Below are 25198 nucleotides of genomic sequence, written 5' to 3'. Positions count from 1 at the left end.
AGCCCGGATAGCTTGACTCCAGTGGTGGGAGTGCCCGGGACCCACGTCTGAGCATCCCCGGCGCACTTATTGCGGTATTGCAAACAAAACAGGTGATGGACAGAATGTGGATCAATGTCACACATTCACCCCAGTCCAAAGATCTGGGCTCAAATCCATCGTTTTTTTGCACTCCACACCACCCTGGGTTAGACAATGGCGATATGCAAATCAGCTCTGACCCTGTGCCCCATGGGAACAGTCCAGTCCGAACTACAAAAGCCATGTCCTTCCCAGAACGGAATCAAGCATCCGAGGACCGGACCGGTTTCGAGGTAACACCTCTCCTCAGCCCGGCTAGCTTGACTCCAGTGGTGTGGAGTGCCCGGGACCCACGTCTGAGCATCCCCGGCGCACGTATGGCGGTATTGCAAACAAAACAGGTGATGGACAGAATGTGGATCAATGTCACACATTCACCCCAGTCCAAAGATCTGGGCCCAAATCCATCGTTTTTTTGCACTTCACACCACCCTGGGTTAGACAATGGCGATATGCAAATCAGCTCTGACCCTGTGCCCCATGGGAACAGTCCAGTCCGAACTACAAAAGCCATGTCCTTCCCAGAACGGAATCAAGCATCGGAGGACCGGACCGGTTTCGAGGTAACACCTCTCATCAGCCCGGCTAGCTTGACTCCAGTGGTGTGGAGTGCCCGGGACCCACGTCTGAGCATCCCCGGCGCACTTATGGCGGTATTGCAAACAAAACAGGTGATGGACAGAATGTGGATCAATGTCACACATTCACCCCAGTCCAAAGATCTGGGCCCAAATCCATCGTTTTTTTGCACTCCACACCACCCTGGGTTAGACAATGGCGATATGCAAATCAGCTCTGACCCTGTGCCCCATGGGAACAGTCCAGTCCGAACTACAAAAGCCATGTCCTTCCCAGAACGGAATCAAGCATCCGAGGACCGGACCGGTTTCGAGGTAACACCTCTCATCAGCCCGGCTAGCTTGACTCCAGTGGTGTGGAGTGCCCGGGACCCACGTCTGAGCATCCCCGGCGCACTTATGGCGGTATTGCAAACAAAACAGGTGATGGACAGAATGTGGATCAATGTCACACATTCACCCCAGTCCAAAGATCTGGGCCCAAATCCATAGTTTTTTTGCACTCCACACCACCCTGGGTTAGACAATGGCGATATGCAAATCAGCTCTGACCCTGTGCCCCATGGGAACTGTCCCGTCCGAACTACAAAAGCCATGTCCTTCCCAGAACGGAATCAAGCATCCGAGGACCGGACCGGTTTCGAGGTAACACCTCTCATCAGCCGGGCTAGCTTGACTCCAGTGGTGTGGAGTGCCCGGGACCCACGTCTGAGCATCCCCGGCGCACTTATGGCAGTATTGCAAACAAAACAGGTGATGGACAGAATGTGGATCAATGTTACACATTCACCCCAGTCCAAAGATCTGGGCCCAAATCCATCGTTTTTTTGCACTCCACACCACCCTTGGTTAGACAATGGCGATATGCAAATCAGCTCTGACCCTGTGCCCCATGGGAACAGTCCAGTCTGAACTACAAAAGCCATGTCCTTCCCAGAACGGAATCAAGCATCCGAGGACCGGACCGGTTTCGAGGTAACAGCTCTCATCAGCCCGGCTAGCTTGACTCCAGTGGTGTGGAGTGCCCGGGACCCACGTCTGAGCATCCCCGGCGCACTTATGGCGGTATTGCAAACAAAACAGGTGATGGACAGAATGTTGATCAATGTCACACATTCACCCCAGTCCAAAGATCTGGGCCCAAATCCATCGTTTTTTTGCACTCCACACCACCCTGGGTTAGACAATGGCGATATGCAAATCAGCTCTGACCCTGTGCCCCATGGGAACAGTCCAGTCCGAACTACAAAAGCCATGTCCTTCCTAGAACGGAATCAAGCATCCGAGGACCGGACCGGTTTCGAGGTAACACCTCTCATCAGCCCGGCTAGCTTGACTCCAGTGGTGTGGAGTGCTCGGGACCCACGTCTGAGCATCCCCGGCGCACTTATGGCGGTATTGCACACAAAACAGGTGATGGACAGAATGTGGATCAATGTCACACATTCACCCCAGTCCAAAGATCTGGGCCCAATTATCGCCATAAGTGCGCTGGGGATACTCAGACATGGGTCCCAGGCACTCCACACCACTGGAGTCAAGCTAGCCGGGCTGTACCACCTTTGGGGCTGTAGCAGCACCCCACATCTGAGCAATATCTTGTTTCGCGACCATGTTCCCCAGGGTTACCCATTGTGTTTGTGCACTATTATAGTCAGTAGGACCCCACACTTTCAGGAGGCAGCGTCGGGCCTCTGCCAGAACATCCACCCCAGTCACCTCGCTCATGATCAAATGTTCCCGCCTCCAGTAGGAGGCGACTACACTGCACTCCCAAATAATATGCATAAAGGTGGCTAAAGCACCACAGCCGCGCCTGCAGAGGCCGTCCACTGAATGACCCATGTGTATCAACCTGGGACCAGTCACGTACACCCTATGAAGAATTTTTAATTGAACCAGCCGCAGCCTGGCCGGGATTGCCACCTCCTTAGGGGAGGACACTGCATATTGCCAGTCTTCATCATCTAGCTCTATCCCATCACGCACCCACTGGTCTCTCACCCCAAGGAGGAGGTCAGTACGGACATTAATACGTTTTTTATAGATTAAGGAAATGGCACTGTCCGGCATATGGCCGTCCAGCACCCTATCCTCCAACGGGGAATACTCGGGGATCTTCCTCCGGTATCGCTGCTAGAAGGGCATGATGCAGCTGGGCGTACCGGAAATATTCCGTTCCACCCAGCTGGTACTCTGTCTGTAAAAGAGTAAAGGACTTTATCTCCCCTTTCACAATCATATCTTCCACCTTAGATATGCCTATCATGTCCCACTTGTCGAATCCCTTCGTGTGCCATAGTTTGCCCAGTATTTCAGAATCAAAAAGAGGAGTTGACATCGTAAGCCTACCCTTCCACCCCTGTGACTTTGTAATCGTCCGCCATATGTGTACAGCAGTCTTCGTTGGCCCCGACATTCGACCATCCAGAGATCTCGAGTATAGCGCCCTATGATACTTCCCGTCGTCCAGGAGCCACCGATCCATGGCATAACCTGGCCTTACTGCTGGACCATAGAGGCCGTGATTAAGGGCTGCTAACTGGGAAGCCCAATAGTATCTCCGGATGTCAGGCAATGCTATACCTGGGGAGCGTAAGCTTCGTAATGGCGATGCGTGGTCTGCCATCCCAGAGAAGGGCCCGCTGCAAACCCTCGACCTCCCTAAAGTAGCTGGATGGGACCGGATCCTGGGTATATATATATATATTTTTTAAAAACTTTATTTTCAATTGCACAGTACACAGCGTCTGCCTACAACCCAATCGGGCCGGCCGCTATGACAAACAGCAGGATACCAGACAACACTACTTTAGCAGCAAAGCTATAGATCGCAACACTTTGGTGCACTGGCATCAAACATCATAAGGAGAGGATCATTCAGGTTTTGTTTTATAATTTTGATGAAATTAGAACAAACAACACAAACACTCACATGGTAGGAGCAAAATCTGCGGTATGAGGTGGGGACGAGGGGGAAGACAAGTGCTAAGAGTGAAAGACTATTATCAAAGGGCGGGGGGATGGCGAAGAGGATCACTAGGAAGTTATATTGGCAAGTCTATAGGAACGTCAATTACGGGGACGAAGGGATATCAGCAGTGTAATCGAGTGGAGGGGTGCAAATATCTCCACGGTATTCATTCTACTGTGACCAAATCTTGCCCCACTTCCTGGGATGGCCCCGAGCCTCATAGACCGTCTTCTCCCGAAACATGCACCAGTCCATGTTTCCCTTCCAAGCAATTATCCCAGGCGGTCTATGGGAGCCCCAGAGTTGCGCTATGTCCCTCTTGGCAACCATGTTGCCAAGTGTGACCCAAAAGGTCTGGGCAGCCGTACAATCCGTAGGCTCCCAGACATTGAGCAGGCAACAACGTGCTTCAGGTAGAAGAGAGACCCCGGTGACCCGCCCCATTATATCATGCACTCTGGACCAGAAAGCGGAGACCACCGGACATTCCCATATGATATGGAGAAAGGTACCATCCATGCCACATCCACGCTTACACAGCCCATCAGTCGAGAACCCCATACGAACCAGACGCGTACCAGTCACGTAAACCCGATGGAGGATCTTTAATTGCACAAAGCGAAGGCTTGCCGGAATAGCCACTTCTTTAGGGGAGGAAATCGCTAATTGCCAATCCTCGTCGTCTAGTTCAAGGCCATCCGCAGTCCAGGAGGCCCGAAGCCGGACCAAAAGATCAGCCCTGGTGTTAATAAGCTTCTTGTAAATCAAGGAAATCGTACTGTCCGGCACATGGCCGTCCAGAATCCGATCCTCAAGCGGAGACGACTGGGGGATCTCCGTCCCCAGAGGGAACACGGAGAGTAGGGCATGGCGCACCTGGAGGTATCGAAAATACTCCCTGTCGTCCAGCTGATACTCCATCTTAAGGGCCTCAAAGGACTTAACTGTGCCCTTGGACCAAAGATCCTCCACCTTGCTAATACCGATAATTTCCCATCTGTCAAACCCTTTCGTGCGCCACAGGCCGCCCAACCGTTCTGAGTCATACAACGGTGTCAGCCGTGTCATCCTGTCACTCCAACCCGTAGCCACAGTCGCATCTCTCCACGCACGCACAGCGCATTTTGTGGGTCCGGTCAAAAGTCGAAATGGCGCCTTCGAATACAAAGCCCTTTTAAAGTTGCCGCCCGGCAACAGTAATTTGTCCATAGCGAAGGCAGGAACAGGGCCCGGGGAATACGTCACGTGATTGACCGCACTCAACTGTGAGGCCCAATAGTAACGCTTGATGTCCGGGAGGGCTATGCCACCATCGTACCATGGAAGCGTGAGTTTAGATAAGGAGATACGAGCCCGCCCGTCCCAAATCAACTGTCTCTGAAGTCCCTCGCGAAAATAGCGAGAGGGAACCAGATCAAAGAAATTCTGCAAGGCATACAGAAATCTAGGAAGGGACATCATTTTGAAAAGGGCCGCACGTCCCAATGGGGACAAAGGCAAGCCACGCCACCGTTGAACGTCCTGTTTAAGGCGCCGGAGAGGGGCATAAATATTACGATCATATCGCACTGAGGGATCCAGAGAGATGAAAATTCCCAAAAACTTGAACCCAGTCTCTACCACTTAGATCGGAAATCTACGGGGTAGCGGAGGCAGCTCCCCCGCTATAACGTACACACACGATTTAGTCCAGTTAATAACGAGCCCCGCAAATGAGGTAAGGACATCAAAGAGCACGTTAAAGGACTTCTGAGGGGAAGTAAAGTAAAGAAGAATATCGTCCGCGTAGAGAGAGACGCGATCCTCAAGGTCCGGGGCCCACCGGATCCCCTTAATCGAAGGCTCCCATCGAAGCCACGCCGCCAGTGGTTCCAATGCTAAAGCAAAGAGGAGAGGAGAGAGTGGGCATCCCTGTCGGGTGCCACGCCCCAACGTAAACGACCCAGAGACTTTACCTTTGACAACTACCTGGGCCAACGGTTGTTCATAAAGAAGCTGTAACCACGCGATAAAGTTAGGGCCGAAACCAAACTTCGAGAGGGCCGCCCACAAATACGGCCACTTAATGGTGTCAAAGGCCATCGTGGCATCTAGTGAGGCCAAGATGGCGGGTTCAGTAAGGGTCCCAGCTCTTGCGAGAACGCCGTGAAGTCTTCGGAGATTGAGCGCCGTATTCTGATGAGGAATGAAACCGGACTGATCCGGATGGATCAAGTCGTAAATAACTGTTAGCAAGCGGTTAGCAAGGACTTTAGCCAGGATCTTAGGCTCAGCGTTGAGTAACGAAATAGGGCGATAAGAAGTGCAACGATCACGAGGCTGGCCGTCCTTATAAATGACAACTATAGTGGCGAAGCGCTGATCAAGGGGGAGGAGGCCGGCTCGAAGCCATCAACGAACATATTGCGCAGATGGGTCGCCATCTTGACAGGTCGGAGCTTATATAGCTCGATGGGTAGACCATTAGGCCCCATAGCCTTACCCGAACGCAAGGACCGTATGGCAGTTGCAACCTCATCCACTGTGATGGGCGCATCCAGAGCGGACCTGTCCTCCTCTGACACACAGGGCAACGCGATATCGCACAGAAGCAAACGGGAGTCAGCTTCGTCTCTCGCTCACCGACCGGTATACTGTTTGGAAATGGTCCACAAAACATTCGACAATCTCCCCCGGATCAGACACGCATTCCCCAGCCTCACGGGTTATCACGGGCACCACACAATTCATTCTCTCAGATTTATCCAACCATGCCAACAGCTTACTAGCCTTATCACCCACATCATAGAGCCTGCCCAGTTGATTTGTGCGCATTACCTTAGCAGCATCGGTCACCAGGGCCCTATAATCAGCCTGTTTCAGCGCTAGGGAGTGCAAAATTGCAGGGCTATCATCGCCACCCAATTCACTTTCAAGCGAGGTAATTTCGGCCTCAAGGGCTAACAAGTTTTCCCTCCTGGCCTTCTTGTTAGCGGCAATATAGGACAGTGCAGACCCCGTATGACGGTTTTGAAGGCCTCCCACAGGGAAATAGGGGAAGAGACGGATCCCTCATTCTCATCAAAATAACAGTCAATAGCCTTGACGAGTTCCGTGCGGAGCTGAGGATTCCTAAAGTGCCAAGGATGAAGGGGGGGGCACCCTACCCCCACCAAAGCCTCCCACCGAAACCTCAAGCATCAGGGGGGAATGGTCAGAAATACCCCTAGGAAGGTGACGAACCCCACGCACCAAGGAGGTATGGGCAGTTAACATCAGAAAGTAATCAATCCTCGAGAGGCTGCCGTGAGCGCCAGAGTGGAAAGTGTATTGAGTTTGCGTGGGGTTCAACATCCACCAGATATCCACTAACCCAAAAGTCTCAAGTAATTCAGTCAACCACAACTGGGACGACAGCAAAACCCTGGGGGGCAGCCGGTCATACTCACCCGGAACCACCGAGTTAAAATGTCCACCCACTATAAGGATACCATCCGGGAGTCCTAGGAGAGTCCTACCAAGATCGGCATAAGTGGTGGCCTGGAGTCCCGGGGGAACATAAACAGTGACAATTATAATCAGTTTTCCCTCCCATCACCCCGAGACTGCAGCATATCGGCCCCGATCGTCGAGGGCGACCTCATCGATTTCAAGGGGCAGGGAGGACTTAACCATTATGCCAAGCCCCCGGGAGCCGGATGTAAAGCCAGCATGCACCACTAGTCTGTAGCCTCGTCGATCAAGGGCCTTACAAGCGTTCCCTATCAAATGGGTCTCCTGTAGTAGAACTATATCAGGGGAATGACGTCTAACAAATTGAAGCACAATACCCCATTTGATCCTGTCACGCAGACCATTAACGTTCCAAGACAGCAATTTCAAATCATCCCCCACGTCCCAGTAGAGCCCCCGAACCACCCTTTCTCGAAACCCCAGAACAGAAGGATGAAGGTAAATGAGATGGTACCACGTGAGAAAACATACACAAAAACAGAAAACAAAAACAACCCCACCCTTCACCCCCAACCAATAACCAGTTACAACACCCCCCACCCGGCACCCCTGCTGACCAAGAAGCCACCCCAAACTCTACACAAAGAACCCCTGAGGAGGAAGGGAGAGACAGTCCCACCCCGCCCCACCACCGGGCCTAACAATAAAAACATTTTTTGAAAACAATACTCTATCGATAAATGCGACCCTGAACCGGACCTCCGGAACCAAAATGTCATTCCTGTGCCGATGCACCTCCGTCCGCGCCTCCGGGCATCCACTCCTGGCGTCCTCCTTGAGCAATGAATCTAACCAGTCTCCAACACTGTCCGGTCGGTCAAAGAAAAAAGTACTTCTTGGTACTCGATGCGAAGGCGAGCTGGAAAAAGCATCGCGTACTTAAGTCCCAAGTCTCACAATCGACGTTTCACTCCCTGGAATCCCGTCCGTTGCCGCTGTACTTGAGGAGTGAAATCAGGGTAGATAGAAATGGAGCTGTTCTCGAATTTTAGCGGGCCATGCCTGCGAGAGGCCTGAAGGATAGCGCCCCTATCCCGAAAGTGGAACAGCCTAGCAATAATAGGCCTCGGGGGAGCCCCCGGTTTGGTCTGTCCACCCGGGAAGCGGTACGCTCGCTCAACCGCAAAGAACTTACTGAGGCCTGCGGGAGCAAGTTGGGTCGTAATTAAGTCCTCGACCAGTTGATCCACAGATATAGCACCACTGCCCTCAGGTACCCCGACCAAGCGAATGTTGTTTCGTCGGGCCCTATTGTCGTACTCCTCCAGACGTCTGGCCATTAGATCATGCGATGACTGCAGGTTGCCGATCTCCGATTGCGCTTCCGCCATGTCGGTAACAAGACTAGCGGCCTTGAGGTCCAAGGCTTTGACCCTCTCATTGGTCTTAGCCAAGTCCGCTCTGATGAGGGTGACATCAACCACCACCGTATCTATCTTTGACACAATGGCCTCGTACTGTTGTCCCATGTCCGTCCTGATTCCAGCGATGGCGGCCATGAGATCATGGAGGGATACCTCCGACGTCGCCGCCAGGTCCGTTCTCAGGTCCTCAAGACTACGGACAGCAGCACTGGGGGAGCCTTTCGGTTGTATGTAGCTGTCCATAACGTTGGACTGGACCGAGCCCCCACGAGTCGGCACCTTCGTTTTGCGCTTCTCAGTGTCGGGTTTAGTCGCCATATTGGAATCAGCGCCCCTAAGGGTCTTCCTGGATCTGGTGTAAATGGCAGCGATCTGCAGGTCGCCAAAGCAGCACTTCTGCCAAGAATTGTAGCCTGCGAGACCAGGGCTACGGTCAGAAACCGCAGCGGGTCAGGCAGTCAGCTCGGATGTAGAAGGAAAACCGAAAGTGAAAGTGACAGCGGCACCGGTGGAGCGAATTTCCGGCGACCGTTGTTGTTGAGTTACGTTTTGGCCAGCCAGAGCAGCAGAGACCCCGGTCCCGTCCGGGGCTAGGCCAGAAAATGTATGACGATGTAGAAATGGTTCCCAAAGTCCGATCACAGCCCTGAAAAGTGCAGCAGGATCAGCCGAAGTAGATCTTCAAGAGCCCATCTAAATAATCAGGATATCAAAAGGATGGATAGATGAGGGCGGCGCGGGTCTCGGGAGCCCTCTGCTCACGCGACCATCTTGGATGCCCGCGTAGCTCCTCCCTCGATCCTGGGTATTTTGAAGAGCATACAGGAACCTAGGCAGGGACATCATTTTAAACAGTGCTGCACGCCCTGGCACGGAAAGTGGGAGTTTTCGCCAGCCCTCTATGTCACGCCGGAGACGGACGAGAGGGGGGAGCAAGTTATTCGTGTAGCGGACCTTCAGATCCGTTGAAATATAGATCCCCAAGTACTTGAATCCCTGCCGCGAGACCTGTATGTTGCAGTCCCTTGGAAGCCGAGGCGTCCCTCCTCTCAGCACATACAGGTGTGACTTCGACCAGTTAATAACCAGTGCCTACCAAAGAGGCGTAGCACGTCACACACCACAATGAGTGACTTACAAGGAGAGGTGAGATATAGTAAGATGTTGTCTGCATATAGCGGCACCCGGTCCTCGAATCCAGGGGACCAGCGTATTCCGTTTATATCCGGGTGGAGTCGCAGCCACGCAGCCAGCGGTTCAAGCGCCAATGCAAACAACAGGGGCAACAGGGGGCAACACTGCCTGGTGCCTCTGCGGAGAGCAAAGGACACAGATAAACAACCATTAACCGTTACATTGGCAAGCGGGCTAGCGTACAGAAGCTTGACCCACCCTATAAATTCCGGACCAAATCCGAACTTCGCCAACACTGCCCACAGTTAGTTCCACTCGAGGGAGTCAAACGCCATCGTAGCCATCGTAGCATCCAAAGACGCCAGGACGGCTGGCTCCTTGAGCGTGTGGGCCCGTGCGAGGGCCCCATGGAGTCTCCAGAGATTAAGGGCAGTGTTGCGGTGTGGAATAAAGCCCGAATGGTCCGGGTGAACCAAGTCGCTAATCGCTCCAACCAAACGGTTGGCCAGCAATTTAGCCAAAATCTTGGGTTCAGAATTCAACAGAGAGATGGGACGATACGATCGACACAGGTCTCTGGGTTTCACTTCCTTATGAATGACCACAATGGTGGCCAGTCTCTGGTCCAGGGGAAGCATGCCCATCTCCCGTGTCTCCAGGAACATGTTCCGCAGGGGCGGGGAGACAACATCAGGCTTAATCTTATAAAGCTCCACAGGTATACCATTGGGACCGGGCGCTTTGCCGGATCTAAGGGAGCGTATGGCGAGGGCAATCTCATCAGCGGTAATATCTCTATCCAAGTCGTCCCGATCCTCTTCTGACAGACACGGGAGTTCCGCTTCTGCCAAAAGCTCCCCAGAGTCAGTCTCGGACATGTCAGAGACCGAGGTGTAAATGGCCTCGAAATACTCTGCAAATGTCAGGACAATGGCACTCGGGTCGGTGACAGTCACACCGTCCTCCCCAGCACCTCCGGAACCACATGGCTGGCTCTCTCTTTTTTATCCAGCCAAGCGATGAGTTTGCCCGCCTTATCCCCGACATCGTAGATCCTACCCTGTTGCTCTCTACCTATGGCCTTGGCAGCATCAGTAACAGTAGCCCGATACTCTGACTGTTTAAGTGAGAGAACATGGAGTAGGTCCGGTGTCGGGTCGACCAATTGGGAGTCCAGATCCTTCATTTCAGATTCGATACGCACCACATCCGCGTCTCTGCGTCTCCGAACATCAGCAATAAGGGAGAACGCCTCACCCCTCAAGACCGTCTTAAATGCCTCCCATAGGGTAACAGCCGATGTAACTGACCCCGAATTTTCAGGGAAATAAAGCTCAATAGCCTTGGCCATGAGTCCATGGGTCTTGGGGTTGCGGAAGTACCACGGATTAACCGATACCACCCTCTCAGTCGCCACGATGTCGAAGTCAAAGGACACCCAGACCGGGTAGTGGTTTGAGATGCCCCTAGCCAGTAATCGGGCTTCAGAGACTGCCGACGCGTGGGCCGCTAGAGCCAGAACATAATCGATTCTGGAGAGGCTTCCATGTGCCCCTGAGTGGAATGAGTATTGACTCTGGGTAGGATGCATGAGCCGCCAGCAGTCAATAAGTCCCATGGTGTCCAGGAAGTCGGGGAGCCACGATTGCGAACCTCGGAGATCTCTGGGTGGATGTCTGTCTAGGGTCCCCGAACACACTGAATTGAAGTCGCCTCCTATAATAAGCAGACCCTCAGGGAGACTTAAAATGGCGCCCCCAATGTCCTGAAACGTGTTGTTTTGCAACCCAGGGGGAATGTAAACCAAAACCAGAACCAAAGACCGTCCCTCCCATCTCCCCGAGACGGCAACGTACCGCCCACTCTCATCGGCAACACTAGAGTCAATCTCAAAAGGGAGAGACGCGCGCACCATGATCCCCGCCCCCCGGGACCCCGAAGAGAACCCCGAGTGTGCCACCATCTTGAAACCCTTCCTGTTAAGCGCTTGGCACGTGTTTCCCACCAAGTGTGTCTCTTGTAGCAAAATAACGTCAGGCATACATCTTTTAAACAGTTGCAGAACCACACCTCTCTTTATGCGATCCCCCAGCCCATTGACATTCCAACACAATACTTTTAGTTTCCTACCCCCCATCGTCGAATTGTGGGCCTTCGCCAGTCCCGGCAGGCATCATAGTTACATAATCAGAAGAATTACAGTCTTTACATTGCCTTGGAGAAGAGAAAGAGAAAAAAAGGAAAAACATACAACCAACAATCAAACCACCCCCCACCCTGCACCCCTGCATCAGACTAAGTAGCACCCCAACCAGCAGTGTGCCTGTCGCCCCAGAAAACTACGCTACAATAAGACCCTAGAGGAGAATGGAGATCACACAAGCCCCGCCCGCCACCCTCCATAACAAAGTGAAGGATATTCATTATAAAGTGCAGTAGTGTGACACCGGTTGTCACCAACAGTCCCACCGTCCAATAAAGTTGCGGGAATAGACTCTACTCCTGTAGCTCAGGGCCTCCGGAGGCGCCCTCCGAATGTTCCTCGCGTTCATCATGTCTCTGCGGCAAAGTGTCCAACCACTCGCTCACCACTTCAGGCAAATCAAAGAATATAGAACGGCCATCATGTTCAATGAGCAGTTTCGCAGGGAACATCATCGAGTACTTCATCCCCAGATCTCTGAGTCGCCTCTTCACCCCTGCAAAACTTTGTCGCTGCCGCTGTACCGACCGAGTAAAATCCGGATAAAAGTTTACGTCCGCATTTTGGAACTTAAGCGGCCCATTCCTTCTTGAGGCCTGCAGGATAGTGTCCCGATCCCTGAAGTTAAACAGCTGTGCTATAATGGGTCTCGGCGGGGCACCCAGTTTCGGGCGTCCCCCCGGCAGTCTATGAGCTTGCTCCACTGAGAAGAAACGGCTGAGGCCCGCAGGGGCCAGATGAGTTTGTATCAGGTCTTCCACAAAAATATCAGTGGCCGATTCCTCTGCCCCTTCTGGTACGCCAATGATTCGAACGTTCTGTCGCCTGGCACGTCCTTCGAAATCATCCAGTCGCCTCGAGAAAAGATCGTTTGCCGACCTTAAGTCTCGGACCTCTGTTTGTAGGTCCGATACATCAGTTGTGAGGCTCGCGGTTTTGATGTCCAACGATTTGACCATATCGTTGGTCTTACCCAGATCGGCTCTAATCAAATTGATCTCAATCGCCAGGTATCGACTTTATGCGTCAGGACCTCATGTTGTTTGTGCATCTCAGTTTTGATGCCCGCAATGGCGCCCATAACATCCCGGAGTGTCGGGTCCGACGTGTCTGGCGACTCGTCACGGTGAGAGTCCTTAGGCCGGGCAGTAGCGCCTGGTGAGTTCTTCTGCTTGGCGTAGCGATCCATTTTGTTCGATTGGGAATAAGTAGTTTTCCTACTCACTCGGATCGTCGCCTTATCTGGCTCGCCTTTGCCCGTCATGATGGTGTCGGGGACCAGAACAATGGATCGCACACCAAGGCCACACCGGCTCTTCAATGCGACTTTCAGGTGCCGCGGACACCAGTTGCTGGTCAGCGCCGTACCACTCCGCAAATCTGCGTGCTTCGTTGGGCCAGCGGAGTAGTCACTTCCACAGCACACCGCTTATGTGTGACAACGTCGCAGTTGTCAGTCGCCACACAGGCAATAGCACGTCACTGGCACGAATCTTCAACACGGTGTAACTCCGCCTAGGAGTGACGGATTTTGAATCGAACAGCGGGTCCCATCTCAACAACCGTTCACCCACAATATTCCACTGTCGTGGATCAGGATTCTCATCAGGATTTATGCGGAGGGTCGGAGGGTCTCCGGAGCTCCGAGCTTACGCGGCCATCTTGCTTGCCCGCGAAGCTCCTCCGGGCTCTAAATCGTCTTTGATCTTCTTGTAGACTGAATCTAAATTCTTATCCTGCCTCGACTATGACTCCCTGTGGTATAACTAGATTATTCTTATTAGTCTGTCTGTGTAGCTAACTAAGATTGCACATTTGGCAATTCCATTGGACTCCCATTCTAGTCAGCAATAGCTCTATACACTGAGTGCAGTCCTCTGGGATTGTCCATAATGTTTGACAATTGCCAACAATAAAAAGGTGAATGACCACCAAGAAAGAATAAGATACTTCTTTACTTTTGGTTTGGATAGTAGGACAATCCATTCTACTACTGTTGCAGGGACAAATCTGCACAAACAGAACTATGGACACTAAATAATGCATTGCTTAGCTTATCAATTATAATAGGCGCTGTTAGACTTTCCACATACCTCAGTGATAACAGACTTTGTAGTTGAACCCCCAATCTCCTTACTGACTAGATAGTAGGGCAGAGTCATTTAGCTCCCAAAGTCACCGATGATTGATCCCCAATGATGTCAGAGGCACAGACTCATGCTTGTAAAAATTCCAAAACCTTTAGCTCATCCACTCTAGTCTGGAGGACCAAAAACCACAGAGTCTATTTAAGTTTAAAAGCTTTATTAAAAGTAAACACATTTATTAAAATCAAGTTTGTCATAAAAGTAAACATTTAACTGAAAATGGAAAAGTGCTTAGTGCTGACGATTAATTGGACACATTTCTTGTGGTGGAGCCGAGCTCTCACCTGGTTTGAACTTGATCCTGCTCGTGTTCTTAGAAGTCAAGCTTCTGTCTGTTAGGAGAAAAAGTGGTGCGTGTTAAAAATAAAAAGCAAGAATTCATCAGTAGTGCCAAAAAGTGCAGCAAGACAACAGCCTTCCCTGGAAAAAGGGACATTTTTACTTTAGAGTAGACAGTCACAAATTATTACATTGCATTCAGTTTTTTTCACATTTCATTCTTCCTCCTAGACCAAATATTATAAAGTAGTGAGTGGTGTATTCTAACATTATTAAATGTACTTTGTAGGTGGAACATCTGGAGGCGGGGCCAGCGCGGAGGTGGTGGCATTGGACGAGGGGAACAACCCTGGGGAGGAGGCGGTGGAAGTGCCGGACAATTCTGTGAGGGATAACACGGTGTTGGCGGGCAGAGGTAAGCTATATATTCCTTACTTATTGAGATTGAAGACTGCAGAGTGTGCTTTCTGCACGGGTGTATTATAAATCAACCAGGTAGTAGCCTCCTCTAAATGTACTTCGACTTAGCTGTGAAGTTTTTGGAGAGAAGAATCCCAATCAGATCTGAGATGAACTTGATGGATGGGATGAACGAAAAGCGAAAGAAGGGTGTAAGTAAGTGTGGAAAGACGAGAAATGTAATGATGACTGGCAAAGAAGAATGATATGTGTTTGCTTGGTCCCCGAGGTGGCTGCGAAGGAAAGAATATGGTATGGTGCATGGCTGGGTGAATGATGAAGCAAGGATGGGTGGAAGGAGAACAGCCTGGGTGGGTGAAACAGAAACTGTATGTGTACATATACTTTGAATGGATGGATGCCTGGATCATGGTACTATCTGACTCTTAGATAGCATATGTGTATCTAGAGAGAGTAGACGGTCACTGGATGAACTAAGTGTTACTTTGAAGAGCATGTAATACCGCACCCGCACGTCCGTTCCAGTGTAGGAAAGGCAAGGAAAAGAAGTTGTAATTTTGTCCAAATACTACCATGAATAGTAGAAGTAGTTTGTATTGCAACTGCAAGCACAGCATATATCCGGTTATTACGGTGGACACTCCCTACCTCTCTTAATAACTTTAGTTTAGTAATAGTACGCCATTCATGTGTGGGTGTATCACTGTTCACTCAATAATAAGCAAAGCACCTAAAGTCATCCCACATGTCATCAAATACATCCCATGTGAAGTGATAGATAATCAGATTATTTAGCTTCATCATTTTCCTTTTCTAATACTCATTTGCACTATAGGGTGAAAGCTAAATTAATTAAGCAGTAGCCCTTATAACAGAGTATTCTCAGTGCCACCCGTAATAGAAAAGTAAGAGCTTTACCACCTGCATGTACTGGACCGGTACAGTAACGCGTCTGTCTTACTCATCATGGTGTGCGTCTGTTTTTCTCGGGTGCAAGTTCACTGCGCTGGCATTATGCCGGCTTGCATAAGATAACGTACCAATTTTCCTAAACAAGAGAGAAGAAGAAGAATAAGACTGGTGTACTGTCATAGTCGACTGTAATGGAAGTCCATAGTGCTCGTAGAATTTGTTCCTTAAACTCCCACTAATGTTAGAGCAAGGATGAAGAAGTCGGAGGTTACATAGATACTGTCCTCAATAGTTATGTACTATGCTTTCAATTTGCTACTTGTACTGTGACACAACTTTCTGCTCAATCATTTTGTGTTAATCTTAAGGAGCATTGGTTACAGACTATGTCTTTCTTTCTTCATATAGTTGCTCCTTCCAAATCCAACAGACCATCAAGGAGGAGGGAGCTGGCTCGAATGGCCCGGCAACGGAGGCTGGATGCCACTGTCGCTGAATATCGGCGGCTGGTGGCCCTGGAGGAGGAGGAGACGCAGTCTACCGGTACTACAACAACATCCACTGGGACAGCTGCATCCTCCTCCGTGGCCCCACGGGCTGCCAGCCAGCGCAGTGCTCCAGCGGTACGGAGCCGGGCTACCAAAGCCAAATGCCACTGCCGAGCAGCAAAGACAGCAGCTGCCCCCCACAGGATTTGCAAGGCACGCCGGCGCCGCTTATGCCTCAGAGTGTCCTACCTGGAGCAGGAGGTCCTAAGCTATAAGAACTTGGTGGAGGGCCTCCGCTTCGACCATGCCACCCTCCGCAAGGAGCATGATGCCCTGGCCACTAAAGTCAACAGCACCCTGCCGTAGTGTCCCTTGCCCCTTTTTTAGAGACTTTTGGGGGGTGGGAATTGGGAGTTGGTTTTTTTTGGGACTTTTGAAGGACAATCGTTGGGGTTAGGGAGGGTCTTGCGGGAGATTATTTTGTTAGGGCTATAAAAATATACTTTTTGAAACTTTGTCTGACCATACCTGTTTTTTACTGCTTTTGAGTCTGGTGGGTGGGGGTTTAACAGTAAGATTGTTTTCCTGAATAGTCCTAGGACTTTAGTAGTACTACCGTCAATCTCTCGTCTCTCCTAATACTCCATTATACTACCTCCAACCAAACGCTTATCTTACCTGTAATTTGTGTTTGAAAGTAGGGCTAGGCCCAGGGCTGGCTCCACGGGAAATGGCGATTAAGGTTGGCAATCCAGGGCGGATGAAATTTCCTCCTCATTGCGGTGGTACTAGTGGTGTGACACAGTGGCAGTTGCATGCCTATGGAAAAAAAGAAAATGAAACCTGGTTTGTCCTTACTGTAGCATTACAACGGTACGATAGAGAATATAGCAGGTGACAGTACACTAGAACAGTGCCACAATGTAGCCTAACAAATGGTAAAGTATTGATAGTATAACTTGTACTTGTGTTGGATTTTTGACATTGGCTACTACTACAAGAAATAGTACTGAAGCTCAGTAAGTCTAGAATATATCCTCGGAGTCCTTCACCAGCCTGTTGCTATGACCTTATCCTCCCCAGCAAGTGTGTGGAATTATTGATGTCATTTAGTCACACATCAGGCAAAACCACACAGCCCGGGGGAAGAGGGTTAGGGTTTGTAAAGTGGATGGGAATGGGGGTTTCTTTTTGGGTAGGTTTTGTTGAGAGGAAAAAAAAAAGCACAGCATGGACAAACAATAATTGAACATTAAGAAATTTTTGGGTACAAAGCTAACCATAAGACTTTTACGTGACATAAAGGAAGTGCATGCACTACTGAATTCATTGTTACTGAAAAGTAAGTAGTACTTTCGACAACCGTGAATGACAGAATGCGACAGTACAGGGCTACATTAAATTAGGTTTAAAAAATAGCTGAAGTAAAACCTATGGAATGGCTGTAGGAATCAATTTAAAAGCAGAGAGAGATCCAAGAAATGCAGTCACACACACTCATAGAAGAAAAGAATGGATACTCTATCTGTATTGTTGTAGTTGTCCTGTTGAATTTGGTAAGTAAGTTGCATGCAGCAAACAATTCCTCTTATTAGCAGCACTCCTCCATTCCAGCTGACGCTTCGTCCATCAATGTTGGTGACAAGAAGACACCCTGTCCACTGCCTGCCTGGCGGATGCTGAATTGCGGCTCGCTAATGTGAAGCCTGACTCCATCCTTTTTTCCCCATTGCACAGACTGAAACCCGGCCTGTAATTATTGAACGAAAAACCGGAAGTGATATAATATTACAACACCACTGATAAATAAATATAAGGTATGTACGCTGTGTAGTGCAAAAAGTCACACTTTGATTTTCCTAATAGACAGTACAATATTTTTGAAAGTGCGTACTCTGTCTGAGTCACCTTTTGAAGGATAAATAAGTATGGGCAAATTAATTTAGCGGATCTTTCCCCTCAAGCTAGGTGTACTGTAAACTGTGTTTTAGAACAAAATTAGACCTTCCCAGCAGTGCTCCAACCCAGACCCTTACTAAAGCCAGTCGCAAAAATGTAGAAGACCCCCAATCAGATCTCAAAAAACGAGGCCTAGCAGAAAACTGTTGACAAAACGTACTTTGAAAGTAAAAGTAGGCCCAAAAACCTCCTTACCCACCGTGGATTGTATTCAAACCACTTGCAAGCAAGCAAAAGTGTCCATAGCCAGCATCGCTCCAAGACTCGACAACCCCCCCACCCAAACACATGCAATAGAAATACTGCTAACCCTAACGAGCCCTAAGTTAAGAATAGTGGCAAAGGCTTTCTTTAACTATGCCAAATCCCCCCTTTCCCACCATGGATTTTCTTCAAATTACTTGCAACCAAAATTACACATTCTCACGAGTGCTCTAAGACCCCAGAACTCAGTTGCAAAAATCTAGAACACCCCGAAACACATGCAATCCTGCTGCTAGGGCTAACCCTAACGAACCCTAAGTTACAAAAAGTGCCAAAAGGCTTTTCCTTATGGATTTTGTCCCAACCACTTCTATCCGGTATTAGACCTTCCCAGGAATTCCCCAAGACCCGCCAACCCACCCGCCAAAAAGCACAACACCCCCAAACAGCCAAAAAGGAAAATCTCATACTTACAATATTTCTCGGCCTTCGGTCCAAACGCGCTGTGCAGCTAGGCCGTAACTCCCGTTTTCCACCACGGATTTCCTAATAAGCAAATGCAATCAAGATTAGACTGTCCCAGCAGTGCTCCCAGACCCCAAAACTCACCCACAAACACCCGGAACCCCCCCAAAGAGCACCTCAAAGGCAAGCAAGTCAGCAAAAACACAAAAGAAATTCCACCTCCGATGTGGTCCAAACCACTTTTATCCAGTATTGGAGCTTCCCAGCAATGGCCCCAGAGCCGTCAACCCAGGAGAAAGCTAGTAGAAGACCCCCAAACAGCCAAAAAGCAAAAGTACAAAAATGGGGGCTTAGTCATTTTTTTGCCAATTTCCCAAATCACTCTGCTCGCGCTCTGCAGCTATGCCCTAACTCCCCTCTGCCACCATGGATTTGCTTCAAACCTCTTGCAAACTAAAGTATCCATAGCCAGCAGTGCTCCCAGACCCCGAAACCCACCCACAAACACCAGGAAGCCCCCCAAACAGGCCCCCGAAAACGCTACATTGAGCAAAATGTCAGAAATAGCTAAAAAAAATTCAGCGTGGATTTTGTCCCAACCACTTCTATCCGCTATTAGACCTTCCCAGGAATGCCCCAAGACCCGCCAACCCACCCGCCAAAAAGCCCAACACTCCCAAACAGCCAAAAAGGAAAATCTCATACTTACAATATTTCTCGGCCTTCGGTCCAAACGCGCTGTGCAGCTAGGCCGTAACTCCCGTTTTCCACCACGGATTTCCTGAAAAGCAAATGCAATCAAGATTAGACTGTCCCAGCAGTGCTCCCAGACCCCAAAACTCACCCACAAACACCCGGAACCCCCCCAAAGAGCACCTCAAAGGCAAGCAAGTCAGCAAAAACAAACAAAAAATTCCGCCTCCGATTTGGTCCAAACCACTTTTATCCGGTATTGGAGCTTCCCAGCAATGGCCCCAGAGCCGTCAACTCACCCGCAAAGAAGTAGAACACCCCCACAAGTGCTGAGTCTTTCTTCATTGGGCGTAATCCAGCCCTCTGCTTTGATGGAAATAGGAGTCTGGAGGAGGAGGATAGAGGAGCATGTTCTTCTGAACTTGTGAACCTGAGGAATGCAGACTGCGGCACCTTCAAATCAATAAGCAAACAAGTGAAGACAGTTCTGCTGATGGGCTTGTTTTTGTGATTAGGTGATTAAAGTTTGAATTATATTAACTGTGCACATCAAAGAAAGACAGACACACAGGAATAGAAGTGAATAAGGATGAAAAAGAAAGTTATTGATTCATTGTCTAATTTTCTGGGCTCGGTGTCAGGGTCCAGGAATAAGAATAAGGCTTCGTCATCATACTCCGTGAATTCAGGCAGGGTGAGCTCAGTGTCACCTGACAGAGAAGAAATTCCCTCATCTACGTTGCTGTCCACATCGTCTTCATCCACGTGCTTTCTCGTACTTTGTAATCTGGCGGTATGAGGTGCTGATTCATCTTGATCATTGTTAACCTCTCCACATTTTTGGGCGAGAGGCGGCTCCGTTTGGGAGTTACAATGCCACCAGCAGCACTGAAAACACGTTCAGAAGACACGCTTGCGAGTGGGCAAGACAAGTAGTTTAAAGCCAGGTAGGAGAGCTGTGGCCACAATTCTTTTTTCCCATGCCAATACGCCAATGGGTCAGAATTAACATAGACCTCTGTTGAGTCATTCAGATAGTCCTGCACCATCGACTCAAGGTCCTCCTCCAAGGTTACTCCACTTTGCTTAGCTGTTGCTGTGACCTTTTGAGAACCAAACCCAAGCAGAGCTAGCCAATCCTCTTCAGCCTCCAATGTTACTGTTGTGTCTGGTGCAGATGATTCGGATGCCGGTGTCTTTAACGGCTGAGAGGTCACTTGTGCCACAGCCACAGGTGCAGAAGTGGATTGTTTTGACTGGGGATGGCCTGCTGATGCTGATGTTCTGCCTTTTCCTTTAATGAGCTGCCGTTCTCTTTCAAACCTCTTGGCTGACATGACTAGCCAACGTTTGTAGTTTGTAACATCTTCATCATCAAAAGGAAAGAATGCTCTGCCTGCCAGCGCCTTTTTGTAGCGAGGATCCAGAATAGTAGCACAAATGTAATGCTGTTCTGAGTGGATCATTTTAAGACGTTCATCACCTTGTAGGCTCTCTAATAATTTCTCCGCCAAAACAAAAGGGTCTTGGTTTTTTTCATTTTTTTGAAACACAGAAGACACCGTCTTCAGTTGGTGCTCCGGCATATACAACAATGGGATAGCTTTTCCCAAATTACAGTCCTCCTTGCTGACTGCACGCGTGAAGAACTCAAAAGGACAAAGCATGTCTGTCAGGCTTTTAACTATTTCCCATTGCGCCGCATCCATCCTCAGGTCCTTGTGAGCTGTACCCTGTTTTAAGAAATAGTGATCGAGTACCGTATACTGCTCATACAGACGCTCAAGCATGTAGAAGGTTGAGTTCCAATGTGTTGCCACCCCCTGGATGAGTGCTTTCACTGGCATTCAACGTTCATGTTGCAGGCTCCTCAGATGCTTCCGGGCCGTAAAAGAATGGCTGAAATGGTTGCACATTTTTTGGCAGGTGTCCACTACCTCGTACGCTGGACTGTCTTTATCACTCAAGAATTTTTTTAACAACCAGGTTTATACAGTGCGCCAAACACGGCACTCTGAAATAGTGACCCAGCTCCATGGCCTTAACTACATTGGCGCCATTATCCGTGGAAACATAACCAATCTGGCGTTTTTTGGGGGACAGCCAGTCAAGGACCTTTGTGTTAAACTCATCCAAAAGGTTTTGTGCTGTGTGACGTTTCTCCAAACCAAACATGGCTAGTGTTGCATGTTTCCGAGCAGCTTTAAAAACTTGGTCCGGGTCAACTCCTGCGTTTAGCTTTGCGTTAACCCCTGAAAAATAGACCCAGTGTGCAGTGATGCACATGTAATCAGCGCCTGCGCCACTGGTCCACATGTCTGTTGTCAGATGTATAGTGTGAACAGCACTCTTCTGCAAAGCTGCCCCAATCACCTCCAGCACATCTTCATGTAGTGCTGGAACCGCAACTCTGGCAAAATAGAACCGGCTAGGAACCTTCCATTTAGGGCAGAGCGCTGCCACTAATTCTAGAAAACCAACCCTTTCTACAAAAGAAAAAGGGAGAAGGTCCAGAGCTAGCATTTTAGCCAGCTTAGTGTTATACAGACGCGTCAGTTGGTGGTTGCGTTCATATTGCGCTTCTGTAAACAACATCTTTTTAATGCTGCCCTGGACCAAGCATTTACGGGATGATGATGATGATATCTTCGACCCAGTTACGCTCGCTGATGAACTTTTGCGCATTGGTGTCTCACTCTCTCCCACACTCTTAGTGTGGCTCACATGGGGTGTGGTGCTGACAGGGGTAGTGGGTGTAAGTGAAGTGTTTGACATGTCTTCTTCCTCCTCGTCATCATCAGATGAAACATCAACGTTTTCATTACGTGTAATTCGGGCTTCCTTGATCGCCTGTAGGTGCGCAAACCATTGGACAGCGTGCTGTCTCTTAAGATGACATCTCTGGCCTCCGGTACCATAGTTGGTACCAACCTTACCACGACTAACTGCAACCTTGCAAATGCTACCAATGGCTATGTTTTCCCTTTTTGGGCAAACACTAAAGAAGTCCCAAGCTGGGGACTTGAATTTTCTGTGGGGGCCGGAGGAGGCGGCGACACTGGTGGTGGGGGTCATGCCAGATGAAGTGGAGGATGTGTATTGCCGAACTTTAGTATGTTGTGCACTTTCACCACCACTAATTGAGGTCGAGGTGGATGGAGGTCCCTTCTGGTGAGGAAGAAATATGGAAGCGGTACGTGTTGGTGTACTAGTTAACTCCAATGATTGTTGTGTTTCCATTGCCTCCTCATCGACATCATCATCACGCTCAGCAGCTTCTCGGGCTAGGGTCAAAATGTCTGTTTGCTGCATGCCCGCTGGGGCTACAGTGACTTTTATTATGACTGGCTCATCGTCGTGAGAGCCTTCATCAGCAGCAGTATCCACCATTTCTTGTTGAGCCTCATCACACTCCATAACTATGAGTTTTTCGACGACCTTCCTTTTACGCTTAAGTACCTTTGTCAGATCATGGTGTGCCTCACTCTCAGACGGCAGTGGTGCTGGTTCCCAATTGGGATCCGTATCATTAGAAAGAGGTGGGCTTGAAGAAGATGTAGACACCAACCTTGATCTTTTCCTTGCTAGGGATGTGGAAGACAATGAATGATCATCAGGAGGAGTGGCTTCCTCAAATGATACCTCGGCTTGATTGTCGATTTCCTGATGTGCCCCTACTTCGGGAGGAACAACTATTGTGGGCACTTGTGACCCTCCATGCACCTCTGCTTGTGCATCTCCTTGCGCTGCCTCTCCTTCCACATGTATTTTGGCTTGTACTTGCACATGTGGTTGTTGTTGCGGCTGTGGTTGTTCAACACTCGTCAGATGAGTTACAACAACCTGTGTTGATTCAGGGACATTGCTGCTACTTTCTTGCGATGAGCCAACATCACTGGTCGATGGTGATTGAACAACTAGACCAACTGCCTCTGCAGCACTCAAGGGCTTGGACTTAAGTTGGCATGGTGGTGGTGGTGGCACTGAGCCCAATGGAGCGGGGGTGCTGCTCCCAGCTTGGTCCCCAGCAGATCCCGCTGCTGCTGCAGGCGTACTTTTTTACTCCCAAAAAACGTGGCGGGCGGCACACCAGTCTCCTTGGTTACTTGCTTCTTCTGCTCCTTATTGGCAACTTTCTTGCTAGCGGAGCTACGGGGAACTTTTTTTGGGGCCATCTTCTTCAGAGCAGGTCAGAACAGCAGGCCGCAGTTGCACGAGTTGCAGAGTTGTCTGTGGCCAGACGTGACGACGCGTGACGTTATGCTGCACACACACACCGCTGCAGGACTTCTTCCTGGCACTGGTGGTTCTCTTGAGTCTTGTGCACCTAAAAGCAACGGAAGACAGAGGAACATCAGTTCAGTTATACACCCCAAAAAAATCGAAAAAACACAGAAGAATCAGCACAATCCCATGCCCTCCATGATGTTTAAACTCAAGACACCCCACAGAAAGACTAGGCCTATGCACCACTCAGTACCCCTGGGCATAAAGGTTGAAAGCTAGGCAAAATGGTTGCAGACCTAACAACACTGCCTGCATTCAAAATGGCCCCCTTCCTCCCAGCACATGGCCAGGGCCTGTAGCAGCACTCAAAATGGCCCCCAGCCACATGGCCTGTCCCCATGAACACCCCAAAAAATCGAAAAACACAGAAAAATCAGCACAATCCCATGCCATCCAGGCCCTCCATGATGTTTAAATTCAAGACACCCCACAGAAAGACTAGGCACATGCACCACTCACTAGCCCTGGTGAAAAGGCCACAACAACAGCCCAAAAAAACGAAAATCACAGAAAAATCAGCAAAATCCCAAGCCCTCCATGATGTTTAAATTCAAGACACCCCACAGAAAGACTAGGCCTATGCACCACTCATTACCCCTGGGCATAAAGGTTGAAAGCTAGGCAAAATAGTACCTAACAACATTGCCTGCATGCAAAATGGCCCCCTCCCTCCCAGCACATGGCCAGGGCCTGTAGCAGCACTCAAAATGACCCCCAGCCACATTGCTTGTCCCCATGAACACCCCAAAAAAATCAAAAAACACATAAAAATCAGCACAATCCCATGCCATCCAGGCCCTCCATGATGTTTAAATTCAAGACACCCCACAGAAAGGCTAGGCACATGCACCACTCACTATCCCTGGTGAAAAGGCCACAACAACAGCCCAAAAAAACGAAAATCACAGAAAAATCAGCACAATCCCAAGCCCTCCATGATGTTTAAATTCAAGACACCCCACAGAAAGACTAGGCCTATGCACCACTCAGTACCCCTGGGCATTAAGGTTGAAAGCTAGGCAAAATGGTTGCAGACCTAACAACATTGTCTGCATTCAAAATGGCCCCCTCCCTCCCAGCACATGGCCAGGGCCTGTAGCGGCACTCAAAATGGCCCCCACCCACATGGCCTGTCCCCATGAACACCCCAAAAAATCGAAAAACACAGAAAAATCAGCACAATCCCATGCCATCCAGGCCCTCCATGATGTTTAAATTCAAGACACCCCACAGAAAGACTAGGCACATGCACCACTCACTAGCCCTGGTGAAAAGGCCACAACAGCCCCAAAAAACGAAAATCACAGAAAAATCAGCGCAATCCCAAGCCCTCCATGATGTTTAAATTCAAGACACCCCACAGAAAGACTAGGCATATGCACCACTCAGTACCCCTGGGCATAAAGATTGAAAGCTAGGCAAAATGGTTGCAGACCTAACAACACTGCCTGCATTCAAAATGGCCCCCTCCCTCCCAGCACATGGCCAGGGCCTATAGCAGCACTCAAAATGGCCCCC

The sequence above is a fragment of the Lissotriton vulgaris genome, chromosome 1_1 (assembly GCF_964263255.1).
Source record: "Lissotriton vulgaris chromosome 1_1, aLisVul1.2, whole genome shotgun sequence".
Taxonomy (NCBI): domain Eukaryota; kingdom Metazoa; phylum Chordata; class Amphibia; order Caudata; family Salamandridae; genus Lissotriton; species Lissotriton vulgaris.
The sequence above is the reverse complement of the archived record's forward strand: the minus strand, read 5'-3'. Positions refer to the sequence as shown.